The sequence below is a fragment of the Tachypleus tridentatus genome, chromosome 1 (genome assembly GCF_004210375.1).
Source record: "Tachypleus tridentatus isolate NWPU-2018 chromosome 1, ASM421037v1, whole genome shotgun sequence".
In the NCBI taxonomy this organism is placed as follows: Eukaryota; Metazoa; Arthropoda; class Merostomata; order Xiphosura; family Limulidae; genus Tachypleus; species Tachypleus tridentatus.
This window is the reverse complement of record NC_134825.1, coordinates 53137707-53164661: the sequence shown is the minus strand read 5'-3', so window position 1 is coordinate 53164661 and position 26955 is coordinate 53137707. Positions and strand designations below refer to the sequence as shown.

General features: G+C 32.5%; 1 protein-coding gene across 10 annotated transcripts in view; it reads left to right on the top strand.

Annotated features, from left to right (window-relative positions):
* Window positions 1-209: 209 nt before the first annotated feature.
* The window catches only part of LOC143248786 (uncharacterized), a 62002-nt gene continuing 35256 nt past the window's right edge, over window positions 210-26955 (top strand). For 7 of the 10 annotated variants that reach the window (XR_013027187.1, XR_013027192.1, XR_013027186.1 and 4 more), the window contains exon 1: window positions 210-387. The gene's annotated coding sequence lies outside the window, so the exon portion shown is untranslated. Of the gene's footprint in view, window positions 388-4234; window positions 4385-26955 lie in introns of all 10 variants that reach the window. The other 3 variants (XM_076497544.1, XM_076497534.1, XR_013027185.1) reach the window with 3 other exon arrangements.

The window sequence follows — 26955 nt, the reverse complement described above, 5'->3', positions numbered from 1 at the left end:
ATAAATATTTATAATTTTATAAAAATAAAACAATGACAAAAGGTATAAGAAAATAGAGAAAATAATAATGTGAGTAAATATAAAACCTGAAGAAGAGCCTTATGATCAAATACGATAACAATTTTTCTTCCTTGAATGGGCCGTGTTTGTTTTTTTAAATAACTTTTGTATGGTAAACTGTGTATAAAACGCATTGCGGTATAGCGCATGCGTAGTTGAGATACTTTGTTCGTCGCCATTGTAGGTTGAAGAAGGAAGAAGGACAACTGAGTACTATTTTGAAGAATATTAAGATTTTTGAAATTACGCTGACTTAAATTAGGCTAGAGAATTGGATGAAAAGTTCATTATATGATAGAAGACTAATTTACAACCAAAATTTTGAGGGTAAGGTGTAAATAAGCTTATCGCAAATTAGCTCTTAAAGTCTTTGAATGAATGGGTACGCAGACGACTCGAGTTACCAATACAGTTGCTGTTAGTGTTACTGTGTTAGTCTAGCCCGCCATTTTGTATTAATCGTTACGCGACAAAAGTTGTTTGAATCTAAATTGTATTAAGTTTGCCAACTCTTCTGATTGACAGCAAAGTTAAAATTGAAACAAAACAATAAAAATTAATAATCGTTGTTTAAAAATTAAAAAAGTGTTAATACTCCAAAAATATTAATTGTAATTTTGTATTTTTTTTAATTTACTGATTAGAATTCACTTAATCTGATGCACACAGTAACACTTAATAGTTGTTCATGGGTATTGAGTATGTAAATAACGCCTAGCCCATTACTATTAATATTGGATTATGTTGCATTACAGCTAGCTTGGCATTTAGCAAAAGGCGTTGGTTATAGCAGCACCAGTGGATGTGGCAAATGTAATACAGTTGACACATTACATATCGTCTTTACTTTCAGTTTCTCTCATGAGTGCTTAGAATTACAAAATATAGTTTTCTTTTGTTGATGCTGTGGTTGCTTCATCTACTCTGGGAATATGATCTCTATCTTTCTGGCCCACCAGATCTTCCATACAATAGTAAAGTTAAAATTGAAATAAATAATCGATTTTAGAAATAATAACACAAATAGTACTGCATTATTAACTCCTCCCATGTTTATGATAATTGATGATGTAAATACTTAAAATTGCACTCACATAAACAACTACCAGCACTGGAATTTCCAGCCAGAGTGATGGTCTTTGGTATTATTATTAGGCACTTATTTTTACTGAATATGACAAATGTAATGACTGGTATACAATATTCTTTGATTTTATTCATAACTTCTTAAAGTAGTGTATTATAAATAGTTAAAACACATTTTATCTAAAATACTGAGTATCTTGGAGACGGAGAATATGTTACTGTGGATCAAATAGTAAATGGTAAAGCAGAGACATTGGGTCTTTTGTATTTGTTGTAGATTTAATTTACTGCTATATTTTTGTGATACTTTTACATTCAACAAGACAATTGAATACTAAAGGTAATATTAAGAGAAATACAGCAGATTTTTTTTTAAAGTCAAATTTCATCAAATACTGTAATACTAGTAGTAAAGTATGCTGTAAGACAGACTCTGCTAGTACTACCCTAGTGGATATACTTTGATTTGCACAAAATTTATTTTCTATTCAGTAGGAACCAAAGAACATTTTTACATGTAGTACTAGAAGATGTAACAACATTTATTATGATGCCCTTATTCATTTTTTTATTTGTACTACATGCAGATGCTTTTGTTTTCCATGTTCTCGTTTCAGCATAGATGACTTTGGCACTTCAGACAAGTTTAATTACTACACCTAATTTTGATGTCAAGTTATATGGCATCATTGATATCTGTTGTAATAAAAGCTGGAGAGTAAAAAAAATATTTCAGGTTAAAATTAAGTGCATCACAATGTATATTTCAAATTTCTGATGGTACTGTATGTGAAAATGTACCAGTTGATTTGAAAACTTTAGTTAAAATGAATACTAGGACGACAGTAGGGTATATGAAATGGAAATTCACATTCTGAACATGTATGTGTTACATTCAGCCTTTATTAACAAGTGCATGAACATTCATTTAAAACTATTTTGACACAGTTGTTGTAAGTTTCACACTATTCTTATTGAACACTTTACATTTAATTTGGTTGTGTGATAAAATGTGCTATACATTATTGCATAGTCAGCAAAATTTATGTTGTGTTCACTTTTCAAAACAGTCATGAGAAACTTTATAGAATTTACAGTTTATTGTAATTACTATTGTTTGGTTTATGAAGGATTTCCATAAACAACTGATAAAGTGGATTAAAGGAACTCAGATTAGATATTTAGTGTAAAATTTCTAAAATGTACATTCAGCAGGAAGTGCTAATGGCATGGCTATTGTAAGTTTGAGCTGTAAGGGACAAATCTGTATACTACAACAACACAAGGTAAATATGCTCATCATAAGGCTGTTGTTTTATATTAAAGGTGGTCATTTATTCTGTTGGTAGTTCTGTAATCTAAAAGAAAAATACTAATAAGCATAAAGATATTGTCCTGGTCCTAAACACCATGTTAACATAAATTCATATTTGACATCAAATACTGAGTAATAAAATTTGTTCACAAAACACCAGTAATGGTTTTCTAAGAACAAAACCAATCTCACCCCATTGTTGTTAGTTCTAAAATACTTTGAGGATTTTTGAGGTTTACACACAACTGTATACAATATCAGATTAGTGAAACTAACCCCATAGTGTAATTATTCTAATTGTATCTTATCTGAGATAGAACACATAATACACATGTGTTTGAAAGCTTACATTGTGAAGTTACCCAAACTTTCCCCTCAATAGTTAAAAAATAATTTTATACATGTAATAGTTACAACAAATGAGCAAGCATTGAATTAACAATAGTAACAGTTCTGAATGGATGTTATTTTGAACAGTTACAAAATTCAGAATTCTGTGTGAGAATTAAAATGATTAAAATTCATAAATTTATTAATGTTAAACATTTTAATTCTTGCACAGAAGTTTGGAATTTGTAACTGCTCAAAATATCCATTCATAATTGCTCCTGTTATTTTAACTAAAAATTAACTAGTTAAAATGAACATTAAGAAGACAGTAGTCTATGTAAAATGGGAATTCACATTTTGTACATGTATTAGTTACATTCAGATTAGTTTCTTTTGTTAAAACATTTTTTATTTTGTTTTGGTTTTACACTTGCTGATAGTGACATGGATGAAGAAGCTGGAATTTTGTATTGCTTTATAATTACTGATTCTTAGCTATTTAATTAATGGACTGGTAATCACCATTCAAAATTTAAATTACTAGTTCTATTTTGACAATTTTTTTTCTGAAAAATATTTTTAAAATTTTACTTGTCATTCTGTAATGGTTATTAACAAAAAAAAAAAAAAGCATTTCTGCACAGTCCTGAGGAGTCTTGGTATTAAACATCTCAATTTATATTGAATTTCTTGAAACATTCTGTAGCATAGGTTTATATTTGCTATGGATCTATCATCTTTTGAGAATATAATACTGTTTTCTTTCTTACCTGATTTTTCTCTTGTATCTGTTTTGATAAGTAAATTATAGGTAAACGATTAGGGGAATTTGATAACTGATTATTTTGTCATTAACCAGTTACATTCAGCTAATTTTATATTTCCATGAGACTTTGGCTAGTTGGAATAACAAATAATAATAATTGGAAACACTAATTGATTAAGCTTAAAAGACCTGAATTTATAAAAAAATGAAAAGTCAAAGTATTTCATTTATGTGATTAAGTGGAATAACTAATAACCAGAAAATAATTCAAGAAGTTTATTTTTTGCACTATTAAGCGATTTAAATGTAATAGTAATTGTTTATTTTACGAGTTGATGATGAACTTGATGCTTATATATAATCATTGTTACTTTGATTAATTAATTGCCTGGGTTCATGACATTGCCTCATTCATATCACTTTATTACCTCCCAGCATCTTAACCAAAACAATCATAGAAAAATTAAAAAGTTCTGAAAATATCTGTATTCTTAGTGTAAATATACTCATAGCAGGGATACCCAGAAAATTGTGGTTTGTAGCCACAGAAGTGTTTGAATGTGAAGTCACAGTTACTTGTGTGTGTGTGTGTCTATATATCCAGTAATCAAAATGTAAAATTATGTATACCAAGAAACAGTACTGTTATACACTGCATTTGCACTTTTTATTACAAGCCTTCCATGTATTCCCACTAGTTGTAAATTGGCCAAAATATCATCGTTATCAGTGTGTGTGCTCAGTTCCACCTCACAGCATGTCAGAAGGAGGGGTTGGAACTAAGTAAATGATACATTACCTTTTTGATTTGCATCTCATCATAACAGGTAAGCATCAGTCATGAAACCAGTGTCAGTACAAAACATCTTTAATAGGTTTGGTTGTTGACGGTTTTCATTTCATTAATTGATATAAATTCACACAAGTTTTGAGTTATTGCATTTGATTAGGTTTGCATTTAATCTTGTATGTTTTATTTCACGCGATGTCTCAGTTTACCAGGTAAAGCAATTTTATTTGCATAGTTTCAGTTAGACATTTGTTTAGTGCAGAATATCAATTTATAGGTATGGTAATTAATTGCTTTTATTTAATTATTAAATACATAATTCAAATTGCAGTTTAAATATTCTAAGTTTTTACTGTAGAATCCAATGGATTTGGTTGTTTTTGGTATTTAAGATATATCATAACCCCCCCTCAAATTATAGGGCAGATCATAAACTATTTACCTCAGTGTAATGAACAAAGTGGTGCTAGAAGTAATTTGTGATTTTTGTAAAGGTGATTATGTAGATACTTAATAAGATAATGGATAATGGTGTTCAGTTGGTAGTTTAGAAGTGTTGGAAACAAATGACAGGTGTAGGTGTTGTTTTTCCCATTAAATGTCCTTTTTGTTTATAAAATTGTTTAAATCATATTTTTGTGAAATCTGAAAATTTCCTCCATTTTAAGGCCTAATGTAAGCTTACTTACATTTAGAGATTTCAAAGTCTCCGATCCTTATTTTCTGAATGTTAATTTTTAGTTTATCATTTTCAAATGATCTGTAAAACTGGAATTTGTATGTTGAAAATAAACAATTTAAGAGGTAAAAATTTATCTCAACCAAGAATATTAGCAAAGATAGAGGAAGCTAATCTGGCAATATTTCATTGTGACAGGTCAAGTGATGGATCACCAATAAATGTTTGTAATTTTTCTGTGTTTGTTACAATTTATAAGCTTGGTAATTTTATGACCAGTTAAAAAAATTTTTAGGTAAAAGAAATTGTTTTCCTAAACAGTGTCCCACTATTTTAGAAGCTACAAAATATTAAAAAAAATGAGAGAAAGTAACTCAAGTTGTATAATATTTTGATGCCGATGTTAGATACTTGGATTTTACAAAGTTTTGTGCAATTTGGTTCTACCATTAGAAAGGGGAAAAAATTATGGGGTATCAGTGCTAGTAGCAATATGATTATAGCTTGACAGTTAACTTGATTAATCAATAAAATTGTTAATAAGTATAAATAACATTGATTAGTGTCACAAAGGAATAATTAATATCACAAAAATAATCTAGTGTTTCTGATTATTCCAACTATCTTAATTGAAATTATGATTGAATTAAATAATGTCATGAAAATAATAAGTTAATCAGAATTAGTTTGATTATTACTGTTTTTAGTTATTTTACTGTTGAGCATGAAACTGTGTTTTGGACTTTTTAATCTGTCTACCATGAACATAATTTGCAGCATTAGAAGTTTGTTTTTTCTATATCATCATGATAATGGCATGTGATAGTTTCATTGTCTTGAAGTTTTTGCATATTTTACAGTAATTCTTATATGCTAAATCCGAAAATGATATCCATTTTTTCTATTGTGTATGGGTTTTTCACAAAAAGTATGTACATTTACATAAGTGAATCATTTTAATTCAAATCGGGTCACGTTTATGTGCTTCTGATATTGACAGCCACTAGCTATAGATTTTTTGAGACCAACTGAGACATGAGTTTTATTGATTGTTTTGGAACCCAGTGAACAGGCTGCATTATGCATCACTTCTGGATAGTGTGATTGTGCATGCACTTTGAGATTATTTTTTTTTTATATTATTTATTCATTGCTGTGGCAAGAAAGGATTGTATAAATGATCCAAACATATTCTGTTGTTTTTGTGGTAAAGTGTTTGTGAAGAAAGAAATGCAAAATATTACAGAATTTGTCGAAACAGCATATGTGTATTTTGGAATAGAACTTAATAACCAAGACAAACCATAGGCTCCACAGAATTTACAATAGTTGTGTTGAAGAGTTGAGACAATAGACCATAGGTAAGAAAAAGTCTGTCTTTTGGGATTTCCAAATGCGTGGAGTAATTCTAAAAACTATGGAAGTAAATGCTATTTTTGGTCATGTAAAGTGTAAAGCTACAACATTTGAATAGAAATTTATCTGAACCTTCCATTTGTTATAATACCTGTTTTCATGGACCTGATATACCTGTATCTACTCCACCAGAGACTCTGGATACAGTTTCATCTGATTCTGAATCTGTGATGTGGAAAGAAATGATGATAAGAATTGTTTTCAACCTGACACATCTGGTGAACCAAAACTTTTCACATTAAGGTTCGCATAAAGACATTGTGGGAGATTTGGGCTAAAGCTTATTTTCTCCAGGGATACAATTTTATTACTAAAATTGCAAGAAACATTTTATAATGTACTATTTGCAAGAATGTTCACTGTCTTATTGCAACAATATTGCTGACTTAGTACTAATTCTAGGAGCTGGAGTCTATGGATGAAGTGAGTGAGTGGTGATTGTTTATTGATTCTTTCAAAAAATATAGTAAAAGAAGCTCATAATGGTAACATATATGTATATTTTTCTATTGCTTATGTACAAAAATGTTGGCAACTTTATGGAGACTTAAAAGTCCTTTGTACGTTGTTGGGTCAGTAATCTGGTTATACAAAGTTTCTTTATTTTTTGTGTGAATGGTATAGCAGTGCATGAGATCACTAGATAAAGAAGCAGTGGGCACGTAGAGTCAACCTGATACTAGGATTGAAAAACTGAACGTGAAAGTTTGGCTAACATAAAGAAAGTCTCATTACCTCATCATAAAACTGGGCTTGATGAAGCAGTTTGTAAAGGCCTTAGACAAAGATGGCAACTGGTTCATGTATCTCTGTGGGCAATTCTCAGCTCTTTCAGAATTGAAATATAAAGAAGGGATATTTGTTAGGCCTCGGATTAGGAAATTGACATGGATGAACAGTTCGAAAGGATAATGTGGAAAGTTGAAAATGCATGGATTGACTTTAAATGTTATTGACAAATTTTTATTAAGGAAACAGTAGGGACTCAAATTAAAAAAAAATTGCTTGATAAATTAAAAAAGATGGGTTGTAATTATGAGCTAGAAAGCACTCTCATATTGACTATTTCTTTAAATCTTTGCTGTCAGAAATAAGAAAGGTTTCATCAAGACATCAGAGAAATAGAGAGGAGGTATATGGGAACATGGGACATTGTCATGATGTCTGGTTATTGAAATAAGTTGCTGCAGACAACACATTTGAAACTAAAAGAGAGATTTCTCACACACACACACACACACACACACATAAATATACAGATGCATATTAATTTGACATCATTGTTCTTCCCTTTTCTTCATAATTATGAAACGTTTGTTGTGGTAAATGAAATAATTTGATGTAAGTAGGAGTTTATCTTTCCAATTTGTAAAAAAAAACATAACAGAAAAGAGTATTTTCAAAATCAGCATAACTGAATTGTGGGAAATTGGTAATTAAAAGTTAAATTTTTATGAAGTTTAGATTTGAACGTCTTTGTAATCACCTATCAAATGTAATTGATTAGTGAGACTGGCAATTAGTTGATTAGTAAATTCTATTAGTTTTTCAGCTGTAAGTGTGGTGCTGTATTCTGAGTTTCAAAAGTAACTTGAAAGATAGTAAATGTGTGATGTCAAACTGTCAGTCTTAATTACAGCTGACTGTCCTGATGCTGAGTATCTGTTTTGAATACTTAAGTTTTTATTATGTAGAGACAAACACACACACGTTATTCATTTTTGTTTGCTTTAGAAGACTGGAACTATAAGACCTAAAATATAAAATTTTGAAACAAAGCTAAAAGTAATAATACTTATTCAAAGGATCATTTCCTAGTTAATTGTATCTAGTTTCTTCAACTGCCAGTAATGTTTTACACCCAAGATAAAGGGATTTTGTAACTAATCTTATATCTAATTCATTAAATTTTAAACTGAAGTCCAAACTTTGTTGAGTGTTAAATTTGTCTGCAAAGGGAAGATAGTTTTTATTACCTTGGTGCATAGTCTCCAGTAAAATAAATATGCTGAAAAATAAAATAATCTATAATGAAATTCAAAAATACTAGATTTGATGCTGAAATTTGAGTTCTAGAGTTCTAGGGTATTTGAAAAACAAGAAATGCTAATGACAATGACAGTCAAGATTCACAGTATGTAGTTGATGAAATGATTGCAGTAGACATTGACAAACAAAAATCCATTTGTAAGTAAATATCAGCTAATATGACTTTCAACAAAATGTCTGTTTTTCATTTTGTATTTTCAAAAATACAATCAAACATATTTCTGATAATGACTACATTTCTTCATGTTGAAGAAGGAAGATACAATGAAAAGAAACCTGAAGTTTGTCCATATTTTAAAACTTTTGAAAATCTCTTGAAAAGGTGTACAAGAAGAAAGCAATCTACTAGAAAAGGCATGCTCACCAACTGTCATCATGTGGTTTGTCTCACAGAATTTAGTACTTGCAACAAACTTTTTATCTTTTTCGATGGCTAATATCTCTTAGATAGTTTGTCAACATTAATTTCAAAATTTGACTGGATATTTAAAATTCATTTGTCACTGAAGGGAGGTTTGTTGTTCTAGCGAAGAAAGTGCAACTACAGTCCAGATTATCGAGCAAAACTTAGCTTTATATCAAAAAATATCGTACATATGAGATACAAAATTGAATTACTGGTCAGGTTACAAAAGTCAGTAAAGAAGTTCATATTGTAATAAATGGAATATATAAATAATGTTCTGACTTGTTGTGTCCTAGCCAGCTTGATAAACTATTAAGGGAAAAGTACCATCAACAATGGAAGTGGTAGACAGTTTGATTGAAACAATTACCAGCTGCTCAACAAAAACCATGACTGTGGTATTAAACATATAATAGGCCTGACAGAAATATCTTATGAGAAGTATAATTAATAATCATGTTCAGAAGAGGCATTCTCACTATAACACTTGTAAGTTTCCTTACTTTCAAATGAACAGATCATTGCCTGTAGATTTACAATAGGTTACTCTCTTAACCCTAAGATGCTGGTATTAGTCCATTCTGCTTCAAAGGCAAAAATAACTGCATGAAATTTTAAAAATTATCTAAAAAGAACTTCCTGTGATTCTTCTACACACATGCAAAAAAGAAAAAGTTTAAAAACACTAAATAAAAATGTTGATTTAAGTATTTTGAATAATGAATTTTTGAATTACCTGAACATTTTTCTGATAATATTAAATCAGTAACAGACCCTAAGAGGAAAGTTGATATGGTTTTTAAAATAGATGACTATTTAAACCTTGTAATTTCAGTGCAAGCACTGTTTCATAAAACTTTAGCCAATCATTGTTTTCTGAACTTCAGTTGAAATGATGTGATATAATTGCCTGTACCTTATAAATCAAAATTGTAGGTTAGACACTTATTGAAAACTCTTTTAGTTCTTTTAAACTGTGTAAGCCAATGTAGCTTTCAGCCCATTAGTGATATGTGGTAAAAATTTGGCTTATTAGTATGTAGTGGGAGTAAAAGATGTTTCTACCATGATTACATTTTCTAATTTTTGTTTTTTTATCACAGAAAGCTGACATCATAATTTTTAACTACATCTGCAGAAATAGGGAAATGTTTTTGGACAAAGTAGAATTGCTAGGCTTAGGTAGATCTTAATTAGTGTTTTACACTCAATGATGCCAGGTTTTTTAGGCTGTATATTGAATAAAACCTTCAAATTAACAAATAAAGTTGACTTATAATTTTGGTATGGTGAAAATTGTTTTAACTACACCAGTGACTGTATAATACTAAAACTGCATGTAATGTTTTAATCAAAACAAAGATAAAATGTAAAGTTCTACAAAAAATCATTATTGCAAAGTTTTCCAAAAATGTAAGTAGACTTAAATAACAATAATTAAAATCTACAACAAAGGTACTAATTTTAATAAATTAGTCACAAAGGTGTTATTTTTTACTATGCAAATAAAAATATTTTATTCAGAAGTTATATAATCTAGAGAAAAACTCATCTAAGGTTTCAAATAATTTCATTCAGTATCTTATTTTGATTTTGAAATGCAGTGAAACTAAAGCTGCATCATCGAAGTGTTACTGATAATTTAACATCTAATGTTGGTTATCGTTGGTACTTTCTCGAATGTTGTACTGTTGATGCAATGTTGAAAAATCTAATGAGCTACTGTGACAAGTTTTAATGATGCTAGATTGCCATGCATTGTCATTGTTTTTTTCCTTCATCATGTAACAGCTTCTGATGAATAAATGTTCTGAAATCACTATAAAGGGGAAGCAGATCTGGCAGAATCTAAGAGAAAGATTCATAAAGTTTTAGGGGCGTATCTCTAGCATATTTACAGTTATTTAAATATAACATCAATAGAACATTGTATGAGACGTTATGACAAGATGGAATTCAACATACTATTTCCATAAGGTGGTTTTTTGAACAAAAGGGGAAATTAGGTGTCAGTAATGTTGGCACAGTTTGTGGCAGTGGAATGTTAAACAAAATGCTATATACTCTGAAAAAAGTACCACCCCTCCCAATTTTCTTGAAAAAAAAAAGGGTTGATGATGACTACTTATGAAGTTAAAAGATTGGGTAAAAGTAGACTTGATTAGGATTTTATAAATTAATATGATTTCTAGCAAAACTGAAATTCTCTGACTATGCAGAAGTTATTTCAGTTAAATTCAAAGTTTGTCATAAAGTCATAGTGGATGCATTTAAAATGTATCAAAACTGATTTATACTTTTGTAACAAAATGTTACATCTTTATTTTATCTTTATTAAAACATTCTGACTTAACATTATTGTGCATTAATAAACTTATGAATTAAAAGGCTTTGTGTTCATAATTTTGTGGTACGTGCAATGTATGGTGGTGAGATTTAGGCTATGTTGTTTCCTTGTATATATGAAAATGAACTGAATTTATGATATCCAGCAATGACAGTAAGTTATAACCTTCATTGCAGCTAAACACATGCAGTTAGTATTAAAAAAATTTGGTATTTATATCTTGTAGTAAAAAAATTCATACCAGCTAATAATTATTGAGTTAAAACAGCAAGCTTTTGTTATTAAAGGCATTTTGAGAATAACGTGCACTTTAATGAAAACTACTACATACAGTAACAAATTGTGTATTGTTTGTTTATATTAATGAAATAAAATAAGATTTAATCATGTCTTTAAAGGGACCAAAATTGGTTTGTCTTTTTTACTACCTAATGTTTTTGAGATTTTCCAATTTTAAAGAGCATGTTTAAAAAAAAAAACAATTTATTTTACTTTTAATTCCCTTTACCTAATGTAACATTTCTTATGAATTTGGTCTTTTAGTTTTTTATTTAATGCTTTATCATAGGTATTTACCACATGTTAGTCAAAAGGAATTTACCTATGTCTTTAAACATGCAAATATTTAGCTTTTTTTTCCCAGTATATACATATAAAAGCCTATTTTCATTATGTATCTCAGAACAGCTGGTATGGGTATTAACACTTTTACTGATGAGGAAAGAACAAAGTTTTGACCTTCCTAGGTCATCTTCAAGTTAAAAAAGAGTTTGAATGTGACCGTGGACGGATACGTCTTAGGGATGAGAGTATAAACGGGTATGGGAGTGTATGGAGTATTGCAGGTGGATGTTAGGTTATTAATTAGTATAGATATAAAGGTATTCCTTTATATTGGTTTAATTTTGATTTTAGTTGCTGTATAAGTAGGGCTGCTTTGATTTTGCATTTCTTTATATTTCTTTCCCTACTTAATATCTGTGCATTTTCTATGGTTATGTTGTGTTTATTTGATTTGCAGTGTTCAAAAACGTGTGGTGTTTTTCGTGTTCTTTAAATCTAGTTTCCATTTTTCTGCTTGTCTCTCCAATATAGAAGTTGTGGCAGTTGGTAAAAGAGTAGCCCAAGAGTTGGCAGTGGGTGGTGATGACTAGCTGCCTTCCCTCTAGTCTTACACTACTAAATTAGGGACGGCTAGCACAGATAGCCCTCGAGTAGCTTTGTGCGAAATTCCAAAAACAAACAAAGTTTTTGTGAGGCTGTTTTATAGGTTTCTTTTCTGTTAAATTATGTTGATAGTTTTGTTTGAAAATGTTTTGAAAAAGTTGTTTGAGATATTGTTTTGAGGTGTTTTAGGGAAATAGGTGTTTTCAGTTCTACCTGGAAAGATGAGTTGTTGAAGTTTTCTTCCTGGTGGTTGTTTTTTGTTGTTTTGTTGGTGTTTCCAGTTTGTCTAAAGTGGATCACCAGTCTTCTAGCTAGGTCTTCATTAATACTCATATGGAAGTAATTATATAGGAATAACCCCCAGAGTATTTGTTTTAAATATTAATGAACCATAACTGTAATGGGCAGTAACCTATCCAGGTACTAGAGTTTAGTGATTAGGGGTAGTGATTAGTTTATATCTTACATTTTGGCTGCTGCTGTCTTCAGCAAAGCCTTTAAGAAGAACAATGTGGTAGGATGAGCTGGTATTTGATCATGGAACAGGTGTTTTTTCATTTTTCTATGTTCTCACCCCTTATGTGAGTTTTTTGTTTTTTTGGTGATTCATATTTCTTTATTTCAGTGTAATTTAAAAACAACAAAATTAACAAGTAATCAGACTTAGAAGAGTTGTATGTGGTGGTAGGAGATTAATTAAATGAGACTTGTTAGAAAACCAGCTGTTCTGTCCATTTGTTTCTGGGTTATAAACCCTGTTGAAACTTGAATCAACTACCAGTTTGAATGGTTGCAAGAAGGATATCTAGGTTTTACTAACTTGTGCTAGGTTAACTATTCAAACAGTTAGTTGGATATGAAAGGCTTCCTTATTTTTGTTGTATTAATATGGTTCAAATATTTTAGTATTCTTCCTCCTTTTTTTTTATTGTGAAAAACAAGTAGCTAAGTAGCAGTGAATTTAAGATATTATGTAGAATACTTACCATGACAAGTGATTGATACTTTGCCACAACCTGTCGTACATATTTAAATAATGATGGTTAAAAATGATGTAGTAGTTCAGTGATGTCGAGAAAACCCACTTGTAGAGAAATATATATGCCAAACGAAGAGCGAACAACGTTGACCTTCTATGTAAAATATTTTCTTAACCCAAACGAGCCGTTTTTGCATATAGATGTAGTAGTTCGGATATTACATAAAATGTATGCCACATTCTTAAAGATATAGAGACAAAACTTATTTATGAAGGTTTCAAACATGGTGTTGCAACTTTTTAGTGTGGGGCTTGCTTAAACATGCTTGTGTAATGTAATCAATGCATCTTATTTTTAAACCTTATTTATAAGCATGTTTGCAAGGAATGTGAGGACCTTTGCATTGTTATTATTTGGTGATCCATTAAATGAAGTAGTTACATAGTTCCTGTAACATGGTACTTTGTTATTGGAATAACTAGTTTAATAAGGTGAGATTGTATTGTTTTTGAAAACTACATTGAAGCTTAGGTGCGTTAAGTTCTAATGAAGTTGTCTTTCTCATATAGCAGTATATCAACGGTACCTCTGTATTATTGAGCACTTTGGGGACAGATTTCAACACACTCTTTAATACTCTTATTATTGCGAACAACTTTCACTCAATCATATTTTTTGATTATTTAAAAGTTTAAGAAGACATCTGATGTCGTGAAATTTATACAACACCAATTTTAGATTGTAAAAATGATAGGTGATTTAATACCTTGTTTCCATTCTAAGTTAAGACAGATTGAGAATACAAAAGTAATTTTCACTGGCTGGTGTTAACTGATGAGAAATTTAGGAAGAAGCTACAAATTCTTTTCACTTATATAACTAGAGAGTAATATTACCTTATGTGACATTTTGCAATTTTAAAAGAAGAAAAAAATGTACACTACAAATTTCAAAGAAAACAAAAACTTTAAAAATCAAAGTATTAAGAGTGAAATGCTTGCTTGCAGTGATAAACCTTGTGAAAATGAGTTGGATCTTTTTTAAATTAAATAATAAAACTGATTTTTTGTTTTGTTACACTGTTGTGGTATTTAGGTACATTGATTTTCAGTAGGTAATCAGAAACTTTTGCAAAAACATAAGTGCTGCAAATGTTAAGTAAAGAATTTATTCAACACAACCAGCAAAGGAAATCAGCAAACACAAGTGGAAAAGAAATCCTTATTTCACGGTGGTATAGTTTAACAGAAAATCGGATGGCTTCTTGTTTCATCTTGTGACTACTTGCTGGCTGACTTTCCACATACATCGTAAAGGAGAAAGGCAAGAAGAATATTGTTATACTGCACTTTGAAGTTGGACAAAGGGGTCTTGTCATAGAATCTCTTAATGCCTAGTTGGTAATCTACACTGATAACTTTCAAGTAATTTGTATGACTCTGGGTCATTCAAACCTTGGGATTGCTAGCTTCCTAGTAAATGATCATGAATACAACTGGTACAAGGACATCAAACTATTATAGATCACTTGCACAAAAAAAATTAGAAAACCTGAATGAACTCTACCATAGATATTACTTAAACTGGTTACAGAACAGTGAAATTAACAGTTATTTCAACTATGACAATAAGAAGTATGGTTGGTTAAAATACAATGGATATGGTTATTAAAAGCTTTTTTGTAGCATTGTTTTACTGTATTTAGTACCCCCAGAAGATTTACATATGACAGTAAATTCTACGATAAACAAGTTGCTGTGATTTGAGGGAAAGTTGAGTATTAATCTGTTAAACACTTGTAAAATATTGTGTATGGTGGGCTAGCAACTATCATTATTCAAAGTTTCATTAATACCCAAACAGTGTTAAAGTAACTTTTCCATCTTTTAACTTTTTTAAACCCATGTTATTTTATCCTTGTTTTCATGGTATTTTAATAATTATCACTACACTATATAACCTTTTCTTAATTTTTTGTATTCCTTTATTGTCGGGGATACCCACATGAACTATTGAGTAAATATAGCCTTAAAACTCTGCTTATTAGACATTTGGTGAAAGGAGGATGTATAGAAAAACTGGTGAGCATTGAAGTGGTAGTTTTGACTGTGATGATGATTGTCAGTGCTTCAGTAACTCATAAATGAGTAAAGAGAGTCCAATACCTTGACTGTCTGTTAACAGGTGTTTTTTTTTTTTTTTATATTTGTAACTGTGGCATATTTATTGATAGTAGCAATGAGTATTACTTGCATCTTCTGTAAGCAGAGTTCTAAAGCAGTCAGTGAGTGTGGAGTTATGACTGATGTTGGTGTGTACACCAGTATTACACTTGTTTGACAAAAACTTGAAACCATTACTTGTGGCTGACCTGTCTCAGATCTTTCAGTCCAATTATTATCATTGGATCTGTTAGTAAATGTAGATCTTATAGATGGATAAATTCAGTCTGGGGGTTGCTTTTGTGGCCTCTGTGTACCACTAGGTTTTGCCCTGTGACTATGCTGATTCATTTTTATCACTTTTCTCTTTGAAAGTCAAATTTGGGATTAGAGTTACCATTATTGTTGCTCACTCCTTCATTCAGTTGGTTAAACAAACTTGTTGCTTGCTCAGCAGTAAAACTTTTTGGATTCTTCTCACCAACTTTGTATTACAGCTGATGTAAATAAATTGTTAGACTTCACAAGAAAACACTGAAAAATATCAGTCTCAGTTACAACTTGTTGATCTCAGATTTTTTTCAAAACAAATGACAAAGCTTCATGTAACTTCTGGCTTGTTTATAAAAGACAGTAATAACTGTTAGGACTAGCTATCAGCAAAAGAGAGGCTTTTGTATGCTGCACCTGTTTGATGGTTAAAGTGTTATTTTCTACTGGACGTAGGAGTGTTTTCGTGGGTTTAAGTAGTTAAAGTGTGAAGTTGGAATTGAGAAGTGACTTAGGAATATATTTATAAAGACTGGTTATTTTTAATTATACAGGATTTATTAATTTTTCCAAAACTAAATGTATGTAATGTGACACTTAATTAATCATGATCTTATGATGTCTTTGGTGTAAGAGGGGCAGAAGTACATGATTCATTCTTCAGAAAGTTTTATAGTGTTTTGAAGCAAAAAATCAAATATCACCAATCACAAAACCCCATGGATATACATTTTGCTCTAGTGTAACTGTAGGTTTTTGTTCTTCTAGTCTAAAGTAAAATAAACTTAAATGAGAATGCTTAAAAAGCATTTTAAGTTTTTTTTTATTCTTTACTTGTCACAGAGAAGGGATTTAACAATGCTGTAAACATCTAAGATATTAGCAAATCCACAGAGTTAAAAACAGTAATAATGAATTAAGATTAAAATATTTCATTTAGCCGTTATTAACATTTCTAATCCTAGTATTGCTGAGCCTTCTACCCTTTTGGAAAGTGGTACTGCTTTCTGTTGTAAAATTATTAATGAAACTAAATGTGTTTCCCAACATACAGTATTGCAAATTTCTTTAATTTTGTGCAATACTTGAAAGTAACTAGTTTTGCTGCAACTTAATTTCTTCACATTAAATATTTGGCTAACTGTTAATAGTAGTAGAGCATAATTGTAGCTTAATATATGAAATTAAACTACATATCACAGTGTTTACATTGTGTGGATAAGTTTTTCTCGTATGTTACTTTGAAAATGTTTTAGTTTTGGTTATTGTTCTGTGACAAACACCAAAACTAGGGAGCGGTGCAACATTTCTACACATTGATCATGGATGGAGGTACTGGTTTGGATTGATTAACATCTTAGTTATACCACATGATTTCAAGAGTAATGTGAAACTCGTAATAAATTTGCTGAAGAAAAAAACTTTTACAGAAAATATATTTACCGATTCCATGGAATACACTTCCATATGATTATAAACATTTGGACTTAAGCAAGTGTGATGATAATTGTAAACATTATAAAAAGAGCTTGGTGCAGAAAGACTATAGTTTTGCAGAAGGAATGCTAGTATTGAACTTTCTGAAACTATATCACTTTAAACAACAATAAGTATGAAACTGTTAATTGGCAATTTTTTAGCAAAATTTCATAAATTAGGGGCCAACATTAGGAGCTGAATGCAGTATACCTCTAGCATGCAACCCTACATGGCTGATTTTGATACCAGAAAAATAATTTCATTACAATCACTGCTTGGACATGCAAGAAAGTATCTTTGTACTAAATTGTATGTATATTGGTTGAAATACATGTGGATGATTTATGAAAAATCTCATTGTGCTTTCCTTGCTGAAGAAGCAAAAAACAAATTTCCAAAAATTATATATATTTGTTTGATACCTAAAAAAAAAATCCCTGTACCAAATCCTACTCAAATTGGTTGAAATTATTTTGTGAAATGTGACTTCCTGAAGGGGAGAGGGGAAATTTCTTTTATTTTTTATTTCATTGTGTTAGGTGCTTGATGTATATATTTTTGACAATTTTCATCTTGTTTGCTGGAGAATAGAACACAGTTTTGGGTTGGTTTAGCTTCCACTTCATAAATTCATTAAAAAGGCCTGAATGGAAAAAGTATCTCAGCATACTGGAGCAAGGCATAACAATATAAAATTTCCAGTCAGTCAACTGAAAAGTAAAGGAATGGCTGTTGGTTAAGAAATGTTTGGAGGAAGAATGAACAGGAAAGCAAGAATTGATGTTTAATTTTTAAATATGTTAAGTGCACAGCATGTTAAATGAGTCAGAATTGTATGAAACAGTGAAAAAAGTAGTGTTTTGGCTTTGACAATGCAATATTAAAGATTGGAAAAAGTATTGATATACTGATAAACATGTATTGTGGTGTTCTGGATAATTTTTTTAAAGTGTTTACACTGTGATAGCCAACAACATTTCTGTGTTGCTGGGATCTTTAACTGGAAAACTATACATCACTGTGACTTTCTGAATAAACATTGATCTGGACTGGCCAGTTTATCTCTGAGTTTTTGGACAATGGTAGTTTAGGAAAAGTAATTAGTAGTTTTGGGAGTGAATTTCTTATGATTCTTCTTATGGGTAGCATTTATATAATGGGCCTTAATTTGGTGTGTTTACATGAATACAATAACTTAGTTTTGTACTCATAGTTATCTGTTTCATCCTAGAAGATATCAATTTGTTACTGAAGAATGAAGCTATTAGAAAAATTATGGTGGCTGTGACATAATTACAATACTTTTTTTAAAGACTTAGATCTATTAATTTGTTTATTACATAAAGATAAATTAGAAGTTAAGATTTTGAAAATAAATTGCTTTTGTATTATGATTGTAGCATTATCAACACATTTTCAGTTGTATTCTTAATGTGAGAAAAAATGGATTTATGGTCATTTTAAAACATTATTTAATAAATTGTTTTGTTAGTGTAACAGCAACAAAGCACGTGTCGCAGATTAAATGATGAAAGTGATGATATTTTTGTTATTCCTTAATAGAGATTTTATCTAGTGACTGATAAAACTAGGGAAAACTAGCCTTGCTGGTTTTTACGTTTTTCAGAGATCTTGTTCATCATCTGGACATTGGAGAGGTGTGGACAAGGTGTGTTTAGATTTTCAAAAAGGTTTTGATGGGGTGCCTTACAAAAAATTAGCTAAAGAAAAGTCACCAGATATGGGTTGAGGAAAGAATGATTGGACTGTAGGGTAGTGAGATTAAAGAGAAAGTTTTGATGGAAATGCATTCAAACTGGACCCTAGATATTAATGGAATTCCATGGTGTCAGTGTTTGGCCTTGCTTTTTCTTACGTACGTGAATTAATAACATTGATGAGGAATGGCTTGCAGGTGATGTTTAACTCTGAGTGCAAAAGAATAAATTATTATTGAGATTGAGATCCCATGTTTAATATAGATGAAAATCTCAAGAAGAAATGGATCTTGACATATTGGTGGCTATATAATTCAAGTTATTAAAGCAATGCCTGTTAATAATAAAACTTGTATTTATATTACATGAAAAAAATGTTACTTTTTATATACAATTACTAGACAGGCCTCACTTGAAATATTTTTTTTATAGCTGTAGTTTGTTTAAGAAAGGACATGTCATAATGAAAAGGGTTTAGAGGAAATCTGCAAGGAGAATTCTTGGGTTAACTTAAGGGCTATTTTCAGATCTTGTTCATTTTCTATTGAAAATATGAGGGCGAGGGATGGTGTGATGGAGTTTTACAAGTTCATCCATGAGAATTATTAATAACTTGATTTTTGTGCTATATTTGGAAAAATAATGAAGAGAGGACACAAGATTTAAGATTTGATCCTCATCTCCAACCATGAATTCTTTTAAGTGGGTGGTTGAGATGATAGCTAGTATTCCAAAAAATAAAATGTAAAACAATTACACATGTAATGCTCTTTAAGGTTGTTATATTATATTAAATGTAGTATGGTATACGGTATGTTATAAGTAGCATAAGCCAATAACATTTTAAAGTATGTTTGCAATCATTTTAGAGACCTACATTGTTGTTACCTGTAATTAAAGGTTTTTAATTTTCAAAATTTATGAATAAATTTGCAGTTGTAATAACATTGTTATTAAAACAGGATGAAAAAGTTGACTAACAATAAGGAGAATAAAAACTGATACAAGAAGCAAAAGGTTTTTTGAATATTGGTTTATTCTTTGTGATTGATATACAAAATAGAAGTTAAAGCCAACTACATAAAGCATATTAAAGTGGGCATAGAAGAATTATTTTTTTAAGTAAAGGGTAGGTTTAACTTTTTTTACTATTTCAGAGAATGGTTGCAAAATGATAACTGAAGAACCAAATGGTCCCTTGCTGTCCATGTATTATCTAGAAATAGCTTATTTTATGTACAGGTTATCTTCTATGTTATAAGTAGGTTGATAACTTTAAATCAAAATTATTACAAAATTTTATATTTAAATATTTTACATTGCTCAAACATTTTTCTTTCCTGATGAAAAATTATCAGAAGTTATGTTTCAACATTGCAATTACAAATAATTTATAACAATGATGAACTAATTTTTTTCATGAATGATTGCTGTTTGTTTCATCCTTATATGATGGTTTTCTTAAAATGCAGAACATTCATTCAAATTTAATGGAAATTTAATTTAATTAAAAGTCTCTCAGAAAAATTTATGCAGTGTACATTTATTCTATAATAAAATACAACTTCATGCTTAGGATCATGAGATTTCTATAACGAGAAACTGGAACTTTGTCTTTTTCTGTTGGTAGAGTGTGGCATAAGGAGATCTGACACAGTGAATTACAGTAACACCTTTTACAATTTGCTAGATAGTCTTATGTTTACTACATCACTTTTTGAAACCATAAACAAAGTTGGTTAAAAGCTTATCTTAATCCTCGTGTCTGATCAGTGATGGATTAGGTTGAGAAAATAGCAGGAGGAGGAAACATTGTACTGTGTGGTCTGCTTAAATCAGTAATCCATCAAGTCAAATTTGAAGTGATGTTATGTATTGACAACCAAATCATAAATTAACACAAAGGTTTATAAAACCTGGGACATTTTAATACTTTCACTGTTTCTGATCAAAGCAGAGAATGGAAACCTAAAGTCAATTGTCTATTAACTATATGTGCTTGTTCTAAAACATATATAATTTCATTATTTTATATTTTAATTCTAAACTTGAACTACTGATTTATATTACTATTAACATTGACTGTGAACTGTGACAGCTAAGAATTGAGGTGTGACGATTTTTAAAATAGTATTAAAAAAGATGAGATACTGAGTAAAATCCATTGGAGGTAGAAACTTTACAAACCCTATATATAAGGATGAAGTGTATATAATGCATTGATTATTACAGTACATTAGTAATATTACAGTATATCTTTAATAGTTTATAATTAAAATACCTGGAACTCTGAGGGTGAAATTTTGGACTTCATAACAGCACCTTTACTAAAAGCATTAGAATGAACAAAAGTGGATGTTTAATTGTCAGTGGTATGTAGAATAGGCATATTCAGTAGGTAATAGCACAGTAAATGTTGTGTTGTTTTTCTAAGCAATTTTGATGTGTTAAGTAGAATGTATGCATTTTAAAGTTCAATCTCATGTAAAGCATTTTGCATATATTTTAATGATGGAAAAATTACTCATTAATGAAACTATCCTACATAAGAAAATTGTGAGCATATTTTGTTTGTGAAATAATGATACATTAATATATTTTTGTTTCACAAGTTCCTTTTTTCATTTTAATCACAGTGCTCAAAGTAGTGCATTTTGTTTTTTATTAAGAATTTTCTTAGTTTATAATAAATGGGTAAATAGTATAAGTCCTTATATTAAGTAGAGACAAATTGTGTGATAAAAATATATGATTAAAACGTTAATTTATATTAGTGGTATATCTAATGTGACATTTAAATTTAAGAAATGTAAGAGACTGTTCATATGTAGGTGGGATAGATATTTGTTCTTGTAGTTCCAAGATAAGCAATTTGTATTTAACAGGGTTCCATAGCTATTTAACTAAATGTAACCAAAATACATTTAAATAAAAGTAACATTAACCTTGGCTGACCATCACATAAGCATCATTGTTTCGTACTTGAGTTTTAGTATTGCTGGAGTAAGAATATTATGACAAGATTTAAATATTCTGTATGTATGTTTTCATGTACATATCATTAAACAGTACAAAACGTAATGTTAGTAAGTTCAATATTATTTGTAGCAAACTAAGTTAATGGAAGTTTTGATGTATGTATAGTTTATGTATTTTAATTCTTTCATTTTGGGTTTCATTGCTTTAACATTGTGTAAAATGGTTAAATGTTTTCATGAATACAACTCTCGTTATCACGTGGAAGGAGAATTAGATGTTAGTATTTTTTAAGCTATTAGTTGTGCACCCCAGTCCACTCTTTCCTATACAAAGTTGTAATTATGTTAGAAAATATCACTGTTACATAAACTGTTTCATTGCATAACTCAATAGTGATACTTGCATGGCTGTTGTGGAGGCTAAGGTTCATAGTATTCTCTCTACTGCAGATGTTCCATAACTAAATTTATGTACTTAAGTTGGGCAGACAAAATGCAGTGAAATTGGTGTTGTCTTATGTTGCCTTTTGGTTTATTATGGTGTAATAAAAATGCCATTAGTTATCACTGATAGGCCAGCTCTTTCAGTGATGGCATATCATATTCAACTTGACTCATTTTGAATACTAAAAGATAAATCTCATGTTACTTTCATTGGCCCCCTCAGTGTGGATTCCTGTACATGGTGAGGGGACCTCCCAGGGAAGGTTCTGTTCTATCTGGTTACCTTCTCTGGGATCTAAACATCCACCCACGTGTTTGCCGTGCGTGGCGACCCGTGAAGGGGAGGAGAGGATCCTGGTGGTTGAGGGGTCCAACCCTAACACACCATTTTGGCCTCGAATTCCTGTAGACGGGTGGCCCCCCTTGGGTCAATCGGCTGGTCCACTTGGGCTAGAGTCAACCAAGTACCAGTGTTGGAAGTTCTCAACGGGTGTTGTGGACATTGTGCCTGATGCTGGTGTTTGGGTATAGTGCTCACGAAACCTTGGCGTTGCTGCATTGTCCTTGCGTGACTTTGTAATGCGTCCCCTTGTAGGGCTCCATGGTGGGTGGGGTCAGTGGATACCGAAATTTTTCCTTTTTCCTATGGATCCTCTAAAAAATTTAAATAAAATTGTTAAAAAACAGTCAATGGGTAAGCGACCACGTCTTGAATACTCAGAACAGCAATCTTCAACATCAGTAACACACGTACCTCATTTTCATATATTACATTCTCTTTCAGAAAAACCTTTAGGGCAAATGTCCCCTTTTTTTATTCAAATGGGACTAGAGGGACTTGCTGGCTCTCCAAAGTCAGTAAAGAAACTTCGATCTGGTGACATATTGGTTGAAACATCCACATCCCAACACAGTGAACTCCTCTTGAATTCAAAGGCAATTGGGATATACCTATTGAGGTTACACCCCATGCTACCTTGAATTCTTCACGAGGAGTTATTGTTGAAAGGGATTTGAAGAACGTTCCCAAGTCAGAGATTCTCGCTGGTCTCTCCACTCAAGGAGTTTCTGCAGTGAGGCGCATCTCCACTCGCAAAGATGGAGTTACACTGCCAACAAATACCCTCGTTTTAACAGTTACTTCACCACGTGCACCTGCCACCATCAAGGCAGGTTATCTCATTGCAGGGTTCGCCATACATACCAAACCCTCTTGATGTTTCCAATGTCAGAGATTCGGCCACTTAAAGACATCTTGTCGTGGTTTCCTGACATGTGCTCATTGTGGAGGCAAGGACCACAATGCCTATGACTGTGACATGAACCCACATTGCGTGAACTGCATTGGTTCTCACCCCTCTTACTTTCATTTTTGCCCAAAATGGTTGGAGGAAAAAGAGGTGCAGCGTTTGAAAACGACACATAACATTAGTTATCCTGAGGCTCGGAAATTGCTGTCCACAACTCCATTTCGGACATATGCTGCTGCACTTCATTCCACAACTACAGTGGGAGTGCAGACAGATCTCTCTGTGCCTCCAAGAGAATTGTTTTCAAAACAAATGAAAAGGCTTTTGACCTCCGTGGTTAAAAAGGTTGATGAATCGACTTCCACACCCATCTCTGTTCCTCCCATACCTTCCAACAAACCTCAAGATCCACGTCCTTCAGTTTCAAATACAGGCATTTCTTCAGATACATCTTTTTCTCCCACCACAAGAGACAAAACAATTGTTTGCGTCCTCAGTCACTGGATTCCCCTTCCAATAACAAAAACTGCCCACCCGACCCAGAGCAGGATCCATGGAGGTTAATAGACCTCCTCCGACTAAAGACAGTAAAGAAAAAAGACTTGGTCATAAACCGAAGGGTTCTCCAACCACTTCACCTACCCGTTCTTAAAAATGGTCACCTTGATACAATGGAACTATCGAGGTTTACATTCTAATCTGAATGATATCAAAACGCTGATTGCTTCCTACCATCCTGTTTGTCTTTCTTTACAAGAAACATTTCTCAAAACTGCTGATACTGTCTCCATTCGGCAGTTTTCTCTGTACAGAAATGACAGGTTGTGTGATGGTCGAGTACATGGAGGGGTGGCACTGTTGGTTGATCAACACGTGCCCACCCTGTTTTTGTCACTCAACACACCCTTGGAGGCTGTAGCCATCTGTGTTTCCTTGGATCATACCATCACTGTTTGTTCTCTGTACCTGTCCCCTGGAGAGACATATGATCAATCAGATCTTGATGCTCTCGTTGAACAATTGCCATCTCCATTTCTAATCAAAGGGGATTTTAATGGACATCATCCCCTCTGGGGAAGTGCTATTATTGATGGGAGGGGCCGATCTGAAGAGCGAATGCTCTCTGATCACAATCTTTCTCTTTTCAATACTGGCTCTTCCACTTACTTTCATGCACCTAGTCAGTCCTTTACCGCTATTGATCTCTCAGTTTGCTCCCCTTCATTATTCTCCCATTTTTCATGGAGGGTTGACAGTAATTCACTAGGCAGTGATCATTTTCCGATCCTTTTGAGAGAGACTGGCCATGGTCGATGCCACCCTACCCGTGTGCCCCGGTGGAAGCTGGATCAGGCAGACTGGTCCACTTTCACTGCTCTCGCAGAACTTGATCTTGCCATCGTAAATCAGCCATCAATAGACGACTGTGTAGCAGCGGTAACTGACTGTATTACACATGCAGCTGCTCAGTGTATTCCTAAAACCTCGACACGTTTTCCACGATATCCTCGTCCGTGGTGGAATCCTGCTTGCCACTTAGCACGGAAGGCTCAAAAGCGGGCCTGGGTAAGACGTCAAAGCCAGAAGGAATCTTGGATTAAGTTCACAACCAGCATATCTTCTACCACCAGTTCCAAGATCATATGGGACAGGATTTGAAAGGTTAATTGGCACTACAATTCTGTCCTCCTCTCGATCTTACTCTCTGATGGTCAGGAGGTGACTGATGTTCGGAAAAGGTGAAAGCTTTTGCCGGGTATCTAGCACTTATGCTTGTTCCTCCACCTTCCTGGCCATCAAGACTCGGGCAGAGCGATCACCTCTTTCCTTTCGAACTGACTGTTTCTTTGACTATAATTGTCCCTTTACCCTGGTGGAACTAAAAATGGCCCTTCATCGGTCTGCCAGTAAGTCTCTTATTATGACATGCTGCACCATCTATCTCCTGCTTCTCTTGATGTCCTTCTGACTGTTTTCAACCGGATCTGGCAGGAGAATGTTTTTCCTAATGCCTGGTGCCAGGCTATTATTTTATCTTTCTCTAAGCCAGGGAAAGATCCCAAGATTCCTTCAAACTACCGTCCAATTGCTTTGACGAGCTGTCTCTGTAAGACATTAGAAAGGATGGTTAATGCTCGTCTTGTTTAGTTCCTTGAATCAAACAACCTCCTCTCGCCCACCCAGTGTGGGTTCCGTCGACAGCACTCCACCACAGACCACCTAATTCGTTTTGAAACATCTATCAGAGAAGCCTTTCTCAACCGCCAACATCTTGTATCAATATTCATTGACATAGAGAAGGCTTACGACACAACATGGAGGTATGGCGTCTTGCAAAACCTCCATACATATGGGTTACGTGGCCATCTACCCATGTTTATTAAAAAATTTTTAATGGACAGGAGATTCCAAGTTCGTGTGAGTTCGACACTTTCCCGTTCTTTTGTACAGGAACTTGGAGTCCCTCAAGGCTGTGTATTGAGTGTTACACTCTTCAGTATAAAGATAAATGGCATCACTGAACAACTCCCTCTCACTGTTGCGAATGGGCTATATGTCGACGACTTTCACATCTCATGTCAGTCGTCAAACATGAGATATATTGAGCGGCAACTACAAACCGCCCTCAATTGTGTACGGAAGTGGACTCTGGTGAATGGCTTTAATTTCTCTCTCTCCAAAACTGTATGCATGCACTTTTGCCGTCGACAGGGTATTTACCCTGATCCTGAACTTCATATCGGTGAAGTTTTGCTGCCAGTGGTCCCAGAGACCATGTTCTTGGGGCTTATCTTTGATCGTAAACTCACCTTTATACCACACTTAAACCAGCTTTGGGTCAAATGCACAAGAGCACTGAACATCCTCCGTGTTCTCTCTTCTACCAGTTGGGGGGCAGATCGCTGTTCAATGTTAAAGGTATATCGTGCTCTTATTAGATCGAAACTTGATTATGGATCAATGGTCTATGGCTCTGGCAGACCCTCGGCCTTAAAGATGCTGGACCCCATTCATCACCAAGGACTTCGACTCTGCACTGGGGCTTTCCGTACCTCTCCAGTTCAAAGTATATACATTGAATCTCATGAACCTTCTCTACACCTTTGCCGTTTGCAACTATCTTTACAATATACTTCGAAACTTCGTTCCTTACCAAAGCATCCCACCTGGAAATGTGTTTTCCTTCCTCGGTGGGCAGTACTTTTTCAGAACAGACAATCTGTCATTGCTCCGTTTGGCCTTCGCATCCGGGCGCAATTGGA